This window comes from Nerophis lumbriciformis, linkage group LG13 (assembly GCF_033978685.3).
Source record: "Nerophis lumbriciformis linkage group LG13, RoL_Nlum_v2.1, whole genome shotgun sequence".
Lineage (NCBI taxonomy): Eukaryota > Metazoa > Chordata > Actinopteri > Syngnathiformes > Syngnathidae > Nerophis > Nerophis lumbriciformis.
The window spans coordinates 23,608,241-23,628,221 of NC_084560.2; positions in this window are offsets into that span (position 1 = coordinate 23,608,241).

The following is a 19,981-nucleotide window of genomic DNA, read 5'->3' on the forward strand; positions in this document are numbered from 1 at the left end:
GCATTCCGGGAAAACAAAACACCCCTCAGTCCCCTTTTTGACAAGCTATGCTGAAACTCAGATCTCAATGCGATACCTGCCGGTAACATTGACATGTTCATAATAACACAATATGAACTAAAAACCAGCTGAAGGCCAGGATAAAACTTGAATTAAAATATTGGTTGAGATTTCTTTTTTTTTTTTCACATTTTCAGACATTTGTACTTTTAAAAAACAAACCTAGTTTTCTGATTTAGAAGTATAAATCAACGATACCTGCTTCATTTGTCACATCGATCATCTGTCGTGCAAACACAACATGTTTCTTTCAAACTACATATGCAATGTTACACTTGTGTTTTTGCTCCCATTGTTAAACTCAAAGATCTAAAACATTTACTATACATACAAAAGACATTGTCCTTTCAAATAGTGTTCACAAATCCGTCTAAATCTGTGTTAGTGAGCACGTCTTCTTTGCCGAGATAATCCATCCCACCTCACAGGTGTGGCATATCAAGATGCTTATTAAATAGCATGAATATTGCACAGGTGCGCCTTAGGCCACTCTGAAATGTGCAGTCTTGCTTTATTGGGGGCCTGGGGTTGGGGTCAGAAAAGCCCATCTTCTCCGCATAGAGTTGATCAGGTTGTTGATTGTGGACTGTGGGATGTTGGTCCACTCCTCTTCAATGGCTCTGCCAAGTTGCTGGATATTGGCAGGAACTGGAACATGCTGAATATGCCGATCCACAGCATCCCAAACATGCTCAATGGGTGACATGTCCGGTGAGTATGCTGGCCATGCAAGAACTGGGATGTTTCCAGCTTCCAGGAATTGTGTACAAATCCTTGCAACGTGGGGCCGTGCATTGTCATGCTGCAACGTGAGGTGATGGTCTCGGTTGAATGACTTAACAATGGGCCTCAGGATCACGGTATCTCTGTGCATTCAAAATCCCATAAATAAAATGCACTTGCGTTCGTTGTCCATGATATACGCCTGCCCATATCATACATAACCCCAGCCCCTCCATGGGCCACTAGATTCACAACGTTGACATCAACAAACCGCTCTCCCACACAACGCTACACATGCTGTCTGCCATCTGCTCTGAACAGTTAAACTGGAATTCATCCATCAAAGGAACACCTCTCCAACTTTCCAGACGCCATCGAAAGTCAAGCCGAAATGTTCTAGTTATGCAAACCAATTGTTGCAGCAGCTGTCCGGGTGGCTGACATCAGACGATCATGGAGGTGCACCTGCTGGATGTGAAGTTTTTTTTCTCAATTTTAACATTTGTAAACTATCCATCCATCCATTTTCTACCGCTTGTCCCTTTCAGGGTCGCGGGTGGTGCTGGAGCCTATCCCAGCTGCAAATGGGCGGAAGGCGGGTTACACCCTGGACAAGTCGCCACCTCATCACAGGGCCAACACAGATAGACAGACAACATTCACACACTAGGGCCAATTTAGTGTTGCCAATCAACATATCCCCAGGTGCATGTCTTTGGAGGTGGGAGGAAGCCGGAGTACCCGGAGGGAACCCAGGCAGTCACGGGGAGAACATGCAAACTCCACACAGAAAGATCCCGAGTCCGGGATTGAACTCAGGACTACTCAGGAACTTCGTATTGTGAGGCCCCTGTTCCACCGTGCTGCCCCATTTGTAAACTAGAATAGAAAAAAAATAATTATTCATGCTAAAATTAAGATTTTGATGGAAAGTCAATGACTAAGAATAAATAAATAGCTCTCTGTAATTTTTTAGAAATACATTTTTTAATTTTGGCAAGTGGCAAATAATTTTCAGTGTGTCTATCGAGTCACATGACCACATTATGTAAACATCTGCCTGTTCGTTCACCCATACACACATCGTGTAAAACTCTTTGTCCTTTTCCATACACACAATGCAAAATAATAGAATATCGACTAATGTACACAGAAAAATGGTCGTTACGTGTTATGTTGGTTTGAGGTACTTTTAAAGATTTGTGGAGTGTCGACTTTGCAGGGTGTGTCAGACAGCTGCTGAGACTGAGTGATGCTATCATGTGAGGAGGGTCCGCTTTCACAGGAGAAAAAAAAGAGACTCATGGGCTAGATTAATGGATGGCCTACATTAACTGGACCCTGCGACCCTAACAGACAAACTGGATGTATACCGGAAGACAATACATGCATGCTATAAGACAGAAATACCATCAAAAAAGTTTGCAGAAGTGACAAATCGATGGGAACACTCATACTTGAGTGATTTGAGCTGCGTGAATTTCCATCCTTTTTAAAGCGGAAATATGCCTGCGACTTTATCGAGATGGGAAGCTACAAAGGGCTTTTTTCTGAAACACAATAGTTATGTAGGTTAACCATTCAAGTCATGCACACTGGGACAAAGACTCCAGCAAGAGCAAAGCTGGCACTGAGATAACAGCAGGCATGAACCCAGCTATGAAGAAACTAGAGACTGCTCACAATGATGGGATTTTTTATTGCCGGAGACTATTTTTTTTTTTTACTAAGTACACCATCATGTGACTTGTCCCATGTGAGGTTACTAGCTCATTGTGTCCTGTTTTTCTATCTATTTAGAATACTGTCCTTTTCACCCGACAATGATGGTGAATGATCAGTTATTCCCACACTGATCAATATCAGGTGCAGCTTGGAGCTCAATATCTTTCTGAAGGACACCTTGGCACGTCTCACAGCCCAGCAGGCACAAGACATTGATACAACGTTGATTATACGTACATGTCCTTCAAAACTGACAAAATAGTTGTAACCATACTTGCCAACCCTCCCGGATTCTCCGGGAGACTCCCGCAATTCAGCGCCTCTCCCGAAAACCTCCCGGGACAAATTTTCTCCCGAAAATCTCCCGAAATTCAGGCGGACCTGAGTGACGTGTCGACAGCCTGTTTTCACGTCCGCTTTCCCACAATATAAACAGCGTGCCTGCCCAATCACGTTATAACTGTAGAATGATCGAGGGCGAGTTCTTGGTTTCTTATGTGGGTTTATTGTTAGGCAGTTTCAGTAACGTCCTCCCAGCGCGGTAACAACACACAACAACAGCAGTCACGTTTTCGTCTACCGTTAAGCAGATTGTCTGCCTTAAACAGCAATGTTGTGACACTCTTAAACAGGACAATACTGCCATCTACTGTACATGCATATGTGACAATAACATCTACGGCTTTTAGAGAGTGCAGTGCACAACTGCGCACACAACAAGGAGACGAAGCAGAATGTATCATCAGAGAGGGTGTTCAGCATGGTTAGAAAAATAGTGACAGATAATAGAACAAGGATGGACAATTCAACCCTTAACTCAACAATGAGTAGATGAGTGTTATGTGTGTGTATATGTGTAAATAAATGAACACTGAAATTCAAGTATTTCTCTTATTTATATATATATATATATATATATATATATATATATATATATATATAAATAAAAGGCGCACCCCATGGTTTACAGAGGAAACCAGAGCTCATAAATTATCATGTAGAAAGTTGGAACGCAAATGGCGCGCGACCAAGCTTGAGGTTTTCCATCAAGCATGGAGTGATAGTTTAATATCGTATAAACGCATGCTTACCTTAGCTAAAGCTAAATATTACTCAAATCTCATCCGCCTCAACAAAAACGACCCTAAATTTTTGTTTAGTACAGTAGCATCGCTAACCCAACAAGGGACTCCTCCCAATAGCTCCACCCACTCGGCAGATGACTTTATGAATTTCTTTAATAAGAAAATTTAACTCATTAGAAAGGAGATTAAAGACAACGCATCCCAGCTACAACTGGGTTCTATGAACACAGATACAACTGTATCTACGACGGATACTGCAATACAAAATAGTCTCTCTCTTTTTGATGAAATAACATTAGAGGAACTATTACAGCGTGTAAGTGGGATAAAACAAACAACATGTTTACTTGACCCACTTCCTGGGAAACTTATCAAGGAGCTTTTTGTATTATTAGGTCCATCAGTGCTAAATATTATAAACTTATCACTTTCCTCTGGCACTGTTCCCCTAGCATTCAAGAAAGCGGTTATTCATCCTCTGCTCAAAAGACCTAACCTTGATCCTGACCTCATGGTAAACTACCGACCGGTGTCCCACCTTCCCTTTATTTCGAAAATCCTCGAAAAAATTGTCGCACAGCAGCTAAATGAACACTTAGTGTCTAACAATCTCTGTGAACCTTTTCAATCCGGTTTCAGGGCAAATCACTCTACGGAGACAGCCCTCGCAAAAATGACTAATGATCTATTGCTAACGATGGATTCTGATGCGTCATCTATGTTGCTGCTTCTTGATCTTAGCGCTGCTTTTGATACCGTCGATCATAATATTTTATTAGAGCGTATCAAAACACGTATTGCTATGTCAGCCTTAGCTTTGTCGTGGTTTAACTCTTATCTTACTGACAGGATGCTGTGCGTCTCCCATAACAATGTGACCTCGTACTATGTTAAGGTAACGTGCGGAGTTCCTCAGGGTTCGGTTCTTGGCCCTGCACTCTTTAGTATTTACATGCTGCCGCTAGGCGACATCATACGCAAATACGGTGTTAGCTTTCATTGCTATGCTGATGACACCCAACTCTACATGCCCCTAAAGCTGACCAACACGCCGGATTGTAGTCAGCTGGAGGCGTGTCTTAATGAAATTAAACAATGGATGTCCGCTAACTTCTTGCAACTCAACGCCAAGAAAACGGAAATGCTGATTATCGGTCCTGCTAAACACCGACATTTATTTAATAATACCACCTTAACATTTGACAACCAAACAATTACACAAGGCGAATCAGTAAAGAATCTGGGTATTATCTTCGACCCAACTCTCTCGTTTGAATCACACATTAAGAGTGTTACTAAAACGGCCTTCTTTCATCTCCGTAATATCGCTAAAATTCGTTCTATTTTATCCACTAGCGACGCTGAGATCATTATTCATGCGTTCGTTACGTCTCGTCTCGACTACTGTAACGTATTATTTTCGGGTCTCCCTATGTCTAGCATTAAAAAATTACAGTTGGTACAAAATGCGGCTGCTAGACTTTTGACAAGAACAAGAAAGTTTGATCATATTACAACTATACTGGCTCACCTGCACTGGCTTCCTGTGCACTTAAGAAGTGACTTTAAGGTTTTACTACTTACGTATAAAATACTACACGGTCTAGATCCGTCCTATCTTGTCGATTGCATTGTACCATATGTCCCGGCAAGAAATCTGCGTTCAAAGAACTCCGGCTTATTAGTGATTCCCAGAGCCCAAAAAAAGTCTGCGGGCTATAGAGCGTTTTCTATTCGGGCTCCAGTACTATGGAATGCCCTCCCGGTAACAATTAGAGATGCTACCTCAGTAGAAGCATTTAAGTCCCATCTTAAAACTCATTTGTATACTCTAGCCTTTAAATAGCCCCCCTGTTAGACCAGTTGATCTGCCGTTTCTTTTCTTTTCTCCTCTGCTCCCCTTTTCCTTGAGGGGGGGGGGGGGGGGGGGGGCACAGGTCCGGTGGCCATGGATGAAGTGCTGGCTGTCCAGAGTCGGGACCCGGGGTGGACCGCTCGCCTGTGCATCGGCTGGGAACATCTCTACGCTGCTGACCCGTCTCCGCTCGGGATGGTGTCCTGCTGGCCCCACTATGGACTGGACTCTTACTATTATGTTGGATCCACTATGGACTGGACTCTCACAATATTATGTCAGACCCACTCGACATCCATTGCTTTCGGTCTTCCCTAGAGGGGGGGGGTTACCCACATATGCGGTCCTCTCCAAGGTTTCTCATAGTCATTCACATCGACGTCCCACTGGGGTGAGTTTTTCCTTGCCCGTATGTGGGCTTTGTACCGAGGATGTCGTTGTGGCTTGTGCAGCCCTTTGAGACACTTGTGATTTAGGGCTATATAAATAAAGATTGATTGATTGATTGATTGATATATATAATAAAATAAATATACATATATATATATATATAATAAAATAAATATACATATATATATATATATATATAATAAAATAAATATACATATATACATATATATATATATATATATATATATATATCTAGAATTTACTGAAAGTCAAGTATTTCTTTATATATATATATATATATATATATATATATATGAAATACCTGACTTGGTGAATTCTAGCTGTAAATATACTCCTCCCCTCTAAACCACGCCCCTTACCACGCCCCCAACCACGCCCCCCCCACCCCCACCTCCCGAAACCGGAGGTCTCAAGGTTGGCAAGTATGGTTGTAACAGTGAATTGAGACAACGTTGATGTCCAATGTTGGATCCACGTTGTTGGTTGGGAAATTACCAAATTTCAATGGTCAAATCAATGTCACAACCTGACATTGAATAAATATAATCAAAAAGCATGTTGTTTCAACGTTGTGTTTGTGTTGTAGAATATTAGTTGGGAAGTTACCAAATTCCAATGGTCAAATCAACATCAGAACACAACATTTATTAAACGTCGTCAAAAAGCATGTTGTTTCAATGTTGTATTTGTGTTGTAGAATATTAGTTGGGAAATTACCAAATTCCAATGGTCAAATCAACGTCACAACCTGACATTGAATACAAATCGTCAAAAAGCATGTTTCCACGTTGTGTTTGGGTTGTTGAATATTAGTTGGGAAATTACCAAATTCCAATGGTCAAATAAACGTCAGAACACAACATTTACTAAACGTCGTGAAAAAGCATGTTGTTTCAACGTTGTGTTTGTGTTGTAGAATATTAGTTGGGAAATTACCAAATTCCAATGGTCAAATCAACGTCACAACCTGACATTGAATACAAATCGTCAAAAAGCATGTTGTTTCAACGTTGTGTTTGTGTTGTAGAATATTAGTTGGGAAATTACCAAATTCCAATGGTCAAATCAACATCAGAACACAACATTTAAAGGTGAAGTTAAAGCACTGAAACGCCCTCAGGAAGAGGTGCTTTAAGACAGTGGTCCCCAACCACCGGGCCACGGCCCGGTAACGGTCCTTGGATCGATTGGTACCGGATGCACAAGAAATTTAAAAAAATAAAACAATGTTTTTTTTTTGTTTTTTTTATGAAATCAACATAAAAAACACAAGATACACTTACAATTAGTGCACCAACCCAAAAAACTTTCCGCCGCCATTTACACTCATTCACACAAAAGGGTTGTTTCTTTCTGTTATTAATATTCTGGTTCCTACATTATATATCAATATATACAGAGGTGGGTAGAGTAGCCAGAAATTGTACTCAAGTAAGAGTACTGTTACTTTAGAGATTTATTACTCAAGTAAAAGTAAGGAGTAGTCACCCAAATATTTACTTGAGTAAAAGTAAAAAGTATGTTGTGAAAAAACTACTCAAGTACTGAGTAACTGATGAGTAACATACACACACATATCATATATATATATATATATATATATATATATATATATATATATATATATATATATATATATATATATATATATATATACAAACACACACACACATATACATATATATATATACACACAGGTAAAAGCCAGTAAATTAGAATATTTTGAAAAACTTGATTTATTTCAGTAATTGCATTCAAAAGGTGTAACTTGTACATTATATTTATTCATTGCACACAGACTGATGCATTCAAATGTTTATTTAATTTAATTTTGATGATTTGAAGTGGCAACAAATGAAAATCCAAAATTCCGTGAGTTAAAAAATTTGAATATTACTTAAGGCTAATACAAAAAAGGAATTTTTAGAAATGTTGGCCAACTGAAAAGTATGAAAATGAAAAATATGAGCATGTACAATACTCAATACTTGGTTGGAGCTCCTTTTGCCTCAATTACTGCGTTAATGCGGCGTGGCATGGAGTCGATGAGTTTCTGGCACTGCTCAGGTGTTATGAGAGCCCAGGTTGCTCTGATAGTGGCCTTCAACTCTTCTGCGTTTTTGGGTCTGGCATTCTGCATCTTCCTTTTCACAATACCCCACAGATTTTCTATGGGGCTAAGGTCAGGGGAGTTGGCGGGCCAATTTAGAACAGAAATACCATGGTCCGTAAACCAGGCACGGGTAGTTTTCTAAAACTTGCTGGTAGACGGCTGCGTTGACCCTGGATCTCAGGAAACAGAGTGGACCGACACCAGCAGATGATATGGCACCCCAAACCATCACCCAACCATGCAAATTTTGCATTTCCTTTGGAAATCGAGGTCCCAGAGTCTGGAGGAAGACAGGAGAGGCACAGGATCCACGTTGCCTGAAGTCTAGTGTAAAGTTTCCACCATCAGTGATGGTTTGGGGTGCCATGTCATCTGCTGGTGTCGGTCCACTTAGTTTCCTGAGATCCAGGGTCAACGCAGCCGTCTACCAGCAAGTTTTAGAGCACTTCATGCTTCCTGCTGCTGACCTGCTCTATGGAGATGGAGATTTCAAGTTCCAACAGGACTTGGCGCCTGGACACAGCGCAAAATCTACCCGTGCCTGGTTTACGGACCATGGTATTTCTGTTCTAAATTGGCCCGCCAACTCCCCTGACCTTAGCCCCATAGAAAATCTGTGGGGTATTGTGAAAAGGAAGATGCAGAATGCCAGACACAAAAACGCAGAAGAGTTGAAGGCCACTATCAGAGCAACCTGGGCTCTCATAACACCTGAGCAGTGCCAGAAACTCATCGACTCCATGCCACGCCGCATTAACGCAGTAATTGAGGCAAAAGGAGCTCCAACCAAGTATTGAGTATTGTACATGCTCATATTTTTCATTTTCATACTTTTCAGTTGGCCAACATTTCTAAAAATCCCTTTTTTGTATTAGCCTTAAGTAATATTCTAATTTTGTGACACACGGAATTTTGGATTTTCATTTGTTGCCACTTCAAATCATCAAAATTAAATTAAATAAACATTTGAATGCATCAGTCTGTGTGCAATGAATAAATATAATGTACAAGTTACACCTTTTGAATGCAATTACTGAAATAAATCAAGTTTTTCAAAATATTCTAATTTACTGGCTTTTACCTGTATATATATATATATATATAATTTATATATACATGCATTGATATATACAGTATATAATTTATATTTATTTATTTTGCCGCTTTTGTTTACATGTTAAAGGTGTTTTAATGAATATACATGCATGTTTAACACATATAGATTCCTTTCTTTCATGAAGACAAGAATATAAGTTGGTGTATTACCTGATTCTGATGACTTGCATTGATTGTAATCAGACAGTAGTGATGATAACATCCACATTTTCAAATGGAGGAGAAAAAAAGTTACTCCTTTCTGTCTAATACCACATGAAAGTGGTTGGTTTTGGCATCTTATTTATTCAGCTTCCATATTCGTTTTTATACACTTTACAAGAAATACATTGGCGGCAAACTCCGTAGCTTGCTAGCTTGTTTGCGCTGGCTTTTGGAGACTCTTATTTTGAAAGCGCAGGCGCAATGGAGTGGCACTTTTATTGTGAAGACAGGAACTGTGCAGTCAGTCTTTAGGCTTTTGACGGGATGTACGGTTGAAATAAAAAAATGGTCTTTTTTCCTTCACAGTTTTGATTGATTGATTGGAACTTTTATTATTAGATTGCACAGTACAGTACATATTCCGTACAATTGACCACTAAATGGTAACACCCCAATAAGTTTTTCCACTTGTTTAAGTCAGGTCATGTGACCCCTGGCTCTGTTTGATTGGTCCAACGTCACCAGTGACTGCATCTGATTGGTGGAACGGAGTGAACGTCACCAGTGACTGCATTTGGTAAAACGCAGGCACTATGAAGGTCTGTCTGACAGACCAAAACAAACAAAGCGTACATTAACAGATCGATAAAAATTAGTAGCGAGTAGCAAGCTGAATGTAGATAAAAGTAGCGGAGTAAAAGTAGCATTTCTTCTCTATAAATATACTCAAGTAAAAGTAAGAGTATGTTGCATTAAAACTACTCTTAGAAGTACAATTTATCCCAAAAGTTACTCAAGTAGATGTAAAGGAGTAAATGTAGCGCGTTACTACCCACCTCTGAATATATATCAATACAGTCTGCAAGGGATACAGTCCGTAAGCACACATGATTGTATTTCTTTATGACAAAAATAAAAAAATAAAAAAATAAAAAAATAAAAAAATAAAAAAATAAAAAAATAAAAAAATACCATACCGTAGCTCACCGGCGTCAAAATGTAAACAAACCCCATTGGTGGATCTACACCTAACATCCACTGTAAGGATACCAAGTACAGGAGCGTATCTAGTTGATACTACTATGATTACGTCGATATTTTTTGGCATCACGACATCTTCTTTCGTTTTTATTTTTATGTATAAACTCAGGAAATATGTCCCTGGACACATGAGGACTTTGAATATGATCAATGTATGATTCTGTAACGACTTGGTATCGGATTGATACCCAAATTTGTGGTATCATCCAAAACTAATGTAAAGCATCCAAACAACAGAAGAATAAGTGATTGTTACATTTTAACAGAAGTGTAGATAGAACATGTTAAAAGAGAAAGTAAGCAGATATTAACAGTAAATGAACAAGTAGATAAATAATTAATGTTCTACCAATTGTCCTTAATAATGTTGACAAAATAATAGAATGGAAAATGACACAATATGTTACTGCATCTGTCAGCAGACTAAATTAGGAGCCTTTGTTTGTTTGCTTACTACTAAAAGACAAGTTGTCTTGTATGTTCGCTATTTTATTTAAGGACAAACTTGCAATAAGAATCATAAATGTACCGGAAGAATTTTTGTTAAAATAAAGCCAATATTGCCATTTTTTGTGGTCCCCTTTATTTAGAAAAGTACCGAAAAGTATCTAAATAATTTTGGTACCGGTACCAACATATTGGTATCGGGACAACACTACTCCACAGTTTCCACTTTGCTGCGCGGCCCATATTGCACTCTCGTTCCGCTTTCAGTGGACCAGAACACAACGGAATGACATACAGTCGAGTCAAGCTCCGCCGACGGACAGCATCGCAGCTTCTCGGTCATGCCATAATTAATCATACATGGCTGCCACGTCTGACTCCAAAACACCCGTAGACAAAGCAAAGGCGGCTTACAGGCAGAAGGTTGAAGGCCGTATCGACGACGGAGACCCGCGCGTACATGCAAGGCGCATTGTGCTTTTTCGAACAGGAGAAGGCAAGAGCACAACCACGACCAGTCACTTGGACTTGTTTGACATCTTCGTCGTGCAGAAAGCATCCTGGCAACTCACTGCCAGTTCAGATGATGTAATGAGAAGGCTGCACTGCTGATATCATCTGACATCCACGGTGATTACCAGCTGGTTGCGATGCGATAGATTTCGTGAATTCAATTCCATTACTGGGAATGTTTTGGCTTTCTTACACCGTACAGCACACTGTCATGCCCGGCACATGTTTGAGGTAATCCGTCCATCTTTCAATGTCAAGACGCGGAGGCGTGACGAGCACACATGCACATTTGCACTTCCCCGGGCCGAGCGTGCACGCAAACGTATTCACACCGACGCACGCGCTGCAGGTGGCGGAGATAATGAGTCATGGCAGCAGGTGAGCTTGCCAGGAGTGAATTAGGATGGGAAAGATTAGCGGAGGATAACAGGATTTGAGGAGTGCAGAAAGGAATGCATGACAAGACAGACAACTATGAGGAAGGCTAGGAGGGGGGAAAAAGCAATAAATCGGCAGATGTAAGTGTGCTATATGTGAAACAATGGCAGTTGATTTATGAGATGACTCGGAGTCCTCTTGAGAGTCGAATAAAATTCATGTCGGAGCAATGTGAATGGAAGGATGATGGATGTAGACAACTGGAAAGTGTGATGAGCTCAGGGCAAAGAAAGTTGGAGTAGAATATTAAAGCCGATAAACGCTGTGGATGATTAGCTACCAAGCAAAACAAGAGGAGCGGATAACAGGAATGTAACGTGAGACTAAGGCTACGTCTACGTCTAACCCCTTAAACGAATAATTATTTATCGTGTCAGCCACATAAACCATCGTTTAAGGCAGTGGTTCTTAACCTGGGATTGATCGAACCCCAAGGGTTCGGTGAGTCGGCCTCAGGGGTGCGGTGGAGCCTCCGCCGCGGACGTCAAGACACGCCCGACTCATCGTGTAAATAAAAACTTCTCCCTATCGTCTTATTATGGATAAGGCAACAGCAGAAGTCACACTGGTTATCAGGTGTGTAGTTTGTTATGAGTTCATGCACTGTGTTGGTTTTGTTCTTTGAACAAGGTGATGTTCATGCACGGTCAGAGGTGGGTAGTAACGCGCTACATTTACTCCGTTACATCTACTTGAGTAACTTTTGGGATAAATCGTACTTCTAAGAGTAGTTTTAATGCAACATACTTTTACTTTTACTTGAGTATATTTATAGAGAAGAAACGCTACTCTTACTCCGCTACTTGTACCTACATTCAACTCGCTACTCAATACTAATTTTTATCGATCTGTTAATGCACGCTTTGTTTGTTTTGGTCTGTCAGACAGACCTTCATAGTGCCTGCGTTTCAACAAATACAGTCACTGGTGACGTTCACTCCGTTCCACCAATCAGATGCAGTCACTAGTGACGTTGGACCAATCAAACAGAGCCAGACATGACCTGACTTAAACAAGTTGAAAAACTTATTGGAGTGTTACCATTTAGTGGTCAATTGTACGGAATATGTACTGTACTGTGCAATCTACTAATAAAAGTTCCAATCAATCAATCAAAAGTGTGAAGGAAAAAAGACCCTTTTTTATTTCAACCGTACATCCCGTCAAAAGCCTAAAGACTGACTGCACAGTTCCTGTCTTCACAATAAAAGTGCCGCTCCATCGCGCCTGCGCTTTCAAAATAAGAGTCTCCGAAAGCCAGCGCAAACAAGCTAGCAAGCTATGGAGTTTGCCAATCCAATCCACTTTATTTATATAGCACATTTAAACAACAAAATCGCCAATGTATTTCTTGTAAAGTGTATAAAAACGAATATTGAAGCTGGACAAATAAGATGTCAAAAGCCAACCACTTTCATGTGGTATTAGACAGAAAGGAGGAACTTTTTTCTCCTCCATTTGAAAACGTGGACGTTATCAGCACTACTGTCTGATTACAATCAATGCAAGTCATCAGAATCAGGTAATACACCAACTTATATTCTTGTCTTCATGAAAGAAAGGAATCTATATGTGTTAAACATGCATGTATATTCATTAAAACACCTTTAACATGTAAACAAAAACGGCAAAATAAATAAATATAAATTATATACTGTATATATCAATGTATGTATATATATATATATATATATATATATATATATATATATATATATATATATATATATATATATATATATATATATATGTCTTAATAAGGTTATCCAAAAAATAGTGCTCGATACCGTAGTAGAGCGCAATATATGTATGTGTGGGAAAAAATCACAAGACTATTTCATCTCTACAGGCCTGTTTCATGAGGGGGGGTACCCTCAATCTCCTGACGATTGAGGGTACCCCCCCTCATGAAACAGGCCTGTAGAGATGAAATAGTCTTGTGATTTTTTCCCACACATACATATATATATATATATATATATTTATGACATGTGTGTGTATGTTACTCATCAGTTACTCAGTACTTGAGTAGTTTTTTCACAACATACATTTTACTTTTACTCAAGTAAATATTTGGGTGAATACTCCTTACTTTTACTTGAGTAATAAATCTCTAAAGTAACAGTACTCTTACTTGAGTACAATTTCTGGCTACTCTACCCACCTCTGTGCACGGTTAATTTTGAGTACCAGTAAAAAAACATGTAACTTTGTCTTGAATTAAAAAAATAATAATAATATTTTTTTTCACTAAAGAAGGGTTCGGTGAATGCGCATATGAAACCGGTGGGGTTCGGTACCTCCAACAAGGTTAAGAACCACTGGTTTAAGGTAACCCTCCTTGGATAATTTTTTACACGGGTAAGTGCGCCGTGTATTTCTCGAATCTCCGGCTCTTAGCTTTGTAACCGAGTCCGGAGAGGAAGTGACCCCAGAAAGACCGCACAGGAAGTGACGTAGGAAAGAACGCACCACAGCCAGCTTCATAACGACCTGTTTCCACTCGGAGGTAAACACTAGAAAGATGGAGGCGAGTCATCCAGACATGTCCATGTTTCTCCTTCCTCTACATGTACAGACACTTGTGGAAATCACACATGAATACCTTAAGAGAAAGTGATTGCAGCTATTTGGGATACAACACTTCTCAACAACTTTCCAATGTCCGGGTCAGCTGTGATTCTACTTACCGAAAAAGCTGTTTCGTAACTCGGAGCTAACCACTGGAAAAATGAAGGCGAGTCATCCAGACATGCACATGTTTCTCCTTCCGTCTGTACAGACGCTTGTGGAAATCACACATGAATACCTTAAGAGAAAGCGATTGCAGCTATTTGGGATACAACACTTCTCAACAACTTTCCAATGTCCGGGTCAGCTGTGATTCTACTGACCGAAAAACTTTGCCCATTTGTCGAAGGAGAGACAACGAGAATGCGGGCTCCCGTGGATGTGATTAAAAAAGGTAGCGTGTGCTTTGTATAACTTTGCCGTCAAGGGAAGACTAACTACGGAATACTGCGAATGCTTTTGGACTGGCAAAGCAGACTAGCCGTTATTGGACTGGCAAAGCAGACTGTATCAGTTATTGTCCGCCATGTATGTCGCGGACTCAACGTCTAGGTCCAGAGTATATAAAGACACCAAAAACGAATGGACAATGAAGATGAGGAGTGTCCTGACCAGAAATCTAGATCCGTAGATTGATTGTTGTAAAATGTTCTTTGTTACATTGTTTACTTTTAAATGTCCATTAAAGATTTGATTAATTTATGATGGCTCAGGTGTGATTCACTACAATAGGGCCCCACAGCACACTGGATTCCAGTTAATTGAAATACCACAACACTGGATATTATTCAGATAAGTTAAATTTAAGAACTTGCACACAAAGCAACACTGGAGGTGACTATGATGTGTGCATTTTCCGCGCATGCGTACTAAGTCGCGTTGCACCGGCGGACGGAGGGGAGGAGGGGGTCTTAAACGACCATTGTGTGTGTGTGGACAAGGATAAGGTTAGGTGGGATTTACCCTGGATAACCTTAGCTGGCTTAATGTAGAAGGAACTGAGAAGAAGAGGGACTTTGGAGTCATTTTTTTAAGGAAAAAATGCTAATAGCACATCCTCTCGCCCACATTGAGAGTCAGATGAGGTGGCCAGGCATCTGTTCAAGATGCACCCAAACGCTTCCCTAGGGAGGTGTTAGGGCATGTCCGACCGGCAGGAGGCCACGGGGAAGACCCAGGACACGTTGGGGGGTGGGGGGGTACTATGTCTCCCAGCTGGCCTGGGATCGCCTCGGGAACCCACAGGAGGAGCTGGACGAAGTGGCTGGGTAGAGGGAAGCCGGGTCCGACCTCGGAAAAGCGGAAAAAGATTGGATGGATGGATGGATGGATGGATGGAGGAAAAACTTTTGAGCATTATGAGTTTTGTGACATGACACCAGCACATTCCGACTGTTTGAGACAACTGTTAAGCAGAAACCTACTACAACAGTTGACTAAATCAAATCGTTTTGTGTGTCTCTGATGATTCTAATAACCCCAAGTGTTATTTAAACACATTCAAACATTACCAACAACACTAAATAGCAGCGGAAATGTGTAGTTTGGACATCTCCACAGAGAGGCAAGTGGCAACATTCATGGAGTCAAAAGGTATATTCATGGACATGGCAAATGTGGAAGCTTGCCACCCACTCCATAAGAAGAAGGATAATTCGGCACCAGTAATAATAATGAGATTTGTCAATAGGAAACATAAAACTGCATTACTAAAACAAGGGAGGAAGCTGAAAGGAACAGACGTGTACATAAATGAACATTTAACAAAGAAAAACGCAGACATAGCCAGAAAAGCACGTAGCTTAAGAAAACAAGGAAAAATACAACAAACATGGACAGCAAACTGCAAAATATTTATTAAACTAAATGGAACACCAGAGGAAGCAAGAGTAATAGTCATAAGGAAAATAGCAGAGCTGGATAAATTTCAATAACGATAAAAAAATTAAACACAACCATGACACAAACAAACAATAATCAATCAAACAGAGAATGTATAACCTTTTCCAGCATTGGATATAACAGGACGGAATTGGACAGTGCTATAGATCCAGACACACATTTTTTTTCTCACATGGACAATAATTGTTTATATTACCGGTATACAGAAGTACAGTACAACACCAACATTAATTCCAATAACAAACTGTCAATTATTCACATTAACTGCAGAAGCTTGTATGCCAATTTTAACAATATGAAATCATTTTTGGAACAATTTAAAGAACCTTTCAAAATTATCGCTGTATCAGAGACATGGATGGATCCAAAAAAAGGAATGGACTTTGGACTAGAAGGATATGAACTCAATTATATTAATAGAGTAAATAAGAATGGAGGCGGAGTTGCTGTATATGTGATGAAGGACTTCCGTTACAAGGTGGTAAAAAACATGTCACTGGCTATTGACAATGTTTTAGAGTGTATAACCATTGAGATATGTCATGAAAGAAGTAGAAATGTATTGATCAGTTGTATATATAGGGCACCCAACTCAAGTATTGAAGGATTTGAAGACTGGATTATGGGAACTTTCAATGGAATCAGTCAAAAAGTACTTTTTTTATGTGGCGACTTCAACATTGATCTCTTGAACCCCAACAAGCAAAAGTCCATTAATGATTTCACAGATACAATGTATAGTATGAGTTTGTATCCCCAAATCACAAGGCCAACCAGAATTGCAAGTCACAGTGCTACACTTATTGACAATATCTTCACTAATGTCTTTGAAAATAATACAACGAGTGGACTGTTAACAACCGACATCAGCGACCATCTGCCAGTCTTCACTATTTATGATGGGAACTACAGGAAGAAGAATATTGACAAAAAGACATTTCAAAGACTATGCACAGAGGAAGGAATGATTTCCTTCAGGAAGGATCTGAGGAAACAAATTTGGGACAACGTATATAATGAAGATGATGTAGATGATGCATATGGGAATTTTGTTAACACCTTTCTTACACTCTATGATAAACATAGAACGTAGTAAGAAGCAAAAGAAAAACAACCAACCATGGATGACAAAAGGACTGAAAAATGCTTGTCACAAAAAAAACACATTGTATCGAATATTTATAACACAAAGATCTATAGAGGCAGAAAATAAGTATAAGAAATATAAAAACAAACTAATTGGTATACTACGAACATGTAAGAAGGAATACTACAGTCAATTATTAAACAAGAACAAAAACAACATGAGAGCAACATGGGGCATCCTAAATAGCATCATTAAAAATGGTGCTAAGAAAGATTACCCCCAGTACTTTCTAGATGGAAATACAAAAAATGACAATATGAACCAAATAGCTGAACGTTTCAATGATTATTTTGTTAATATCGGAAAAAATCTGGATCAAAGAATTCCAAATGCAGATGATGGGTCAGTTGAGGCCTTGAGTGAGCTCATAGACAGAAATCCCAATTCCATGTTTCTTAAAAGTGTAACAAAAGAAGAAATAATCAAAATTGTAAAAAATTGTAAATCCAAGACCTCAACCGACTGTCATGGAATAGATATGGTAACGATAAAAAAGGTTGTACAAGACATTTCAGAACCTCTGACATATATCACCAATGTATCATTTTTAACCGGTAAATTCCCTGATATAATGAAAATTGCAAAAGTCGTACCAATTTATAAGAATGGAGACGTACACCAGTTTACTAACTACAGACCAGTTTCATTACTTCCACAATTCTCCAAAATCTTGGAAAAATTATTCAATAGTCGATTAGATTTATTTATTAACAAAAGTGGGACGCTTGTGGAGAACCAATATGGATTCCGAGCAAATATCTCAACATCAATAGCACTAACCAAAATAACAGAGGAAATTACCAATGCAATAGATGGTAAAGAATGTGCGGCCGCAGTATTCATGGACTTAACAAAAGCATTTGACACAATTAATCATGATATTTTAATACGAAAATTAGAACGATATGGCATCAGAGGTTTGGTATTGAATTGGGTAAGAAGTTATTTAACCAACAGGAAGCAATATGTAAAGATGGGTGAAAATATGTCAACACGGCTAGATATATCCTGTGGTGTACCCCAGGGGTCAATACTGGGACCAAGATTGTTCAATCTTTATATAAACGACATTTGTAAGGTTACGAAGGACTTAAAGTTGGTTTTATTTGCAGACGACACAACTGCTTTCTGTTCAGGAGAGAGCACACAGAAGATAATACAAATAATAACAGAAGAAATGAACAAATTAAAAAGATGGTTTGACAAAAACAGACTATCTTTGAATCTCAGTAAAACTAAAATAATGCTATTTGGTAATAGTAGAAAAGAGCATCATACACAAATACAAATAGACGAAGTAGACATAGAAAGGGTAAAAGAAACTAGATTTTTGGGAGTATTAATAGATGATCAAATGAACTGGAAATCTCATATACAAAACATACAACATAAGGTGGCAAAAAACATTTCAATAATGAATAAAGCAAAATATGTCCTGGGCCAAAAATCACTACATATTCTCTACTGCTCGCTAGTGTTACCATATCTGAGTTATTGTGCAGAAATATGGGGAAATAACTACAAATGTGCGCTACATTCGCTAACCGTGTTACAAAAAAGATCAGTTAGAATAATACATAATGTTGGATATAGAGAACACACAAACCCTTTATTTATTAAGTCAGAAATATTAAAGTTTGGTGATTTGGTAAAATTGCAAACAGCTAAAATGATGTACAAAGCAAACTATAACCTGCTACCAAAGAATGTACAACAATTCTTCTCAACTAAAGAGGAGAAATATAACCTTAGAGGAAAAAATAATTTAAAACATTTATATGCACGTACAACACTTAGAACTTTTAGCATATCAGTATGTGGAATTAAATTATGGAATGGATTAAGTAAAGAAGTTAAAAATTGTACTGATATGATCCAGTTTAAGAGGTTGTTCAAAATAATAGTGCTTACAGAGTACAAAAAAGAAGAATTATGAGAAATACTTTCAACCTTATTGAAAATAAGATATTCTTCATCTCAGTATGTTAATAATGACTGAATTAATTAATTAATTAATTACATATTACAAAACTGTTGTATACTAATTCATAGATGTTATTTTATTATATAAAAAGGTCAGTAAATGATTCTATATATTTGTAAACGCTTGAAGTGGGAAAGGGGTAGGATTAAATAAGCTTTGCTTCTTCCTACTCCTTTTCGGGCATGATGTAAAATGAAATGATATGAAATTGTGTGAAGTATTATGATGTAAGTGTGTTCATGTTCGAAATAAACTAAAGAAAGAAAGAAAGATTCGGAGCTTGAAAGTTACTAGCGTTAGCTTTTTAGCATGTAGCATTCTTTTATTTTACTGTATTTACATTTCCGCATAGCCAAACAAGCTAAAATGACCATAATCGCCCCCTAGTGTACAAGAGGCACACTGCGTATGGCCATCAGTCACACTAGAGATAAGCGCATGGAAACTAAAACTTCCCATGTTAGCAATACTGCGACATGATGCTTAGTGTTTCACTAAAGTTTACCACAAAATTTCTAAAACGCGTAGGTCATCCTCCTTATATTCAGGCTCAAAAATGTAAGGTTCTGATCATAATTTTTTTCCTAAAGTAATTGTTGTACATTGCTGTTTGGTTGGGAATGGCCCTGTGGTTTTAACCTCTATGTCACGAATAATGTGACTGGCTTGCTCATTATCACTCAAAATGGCTCGGGAATCTGTGAGA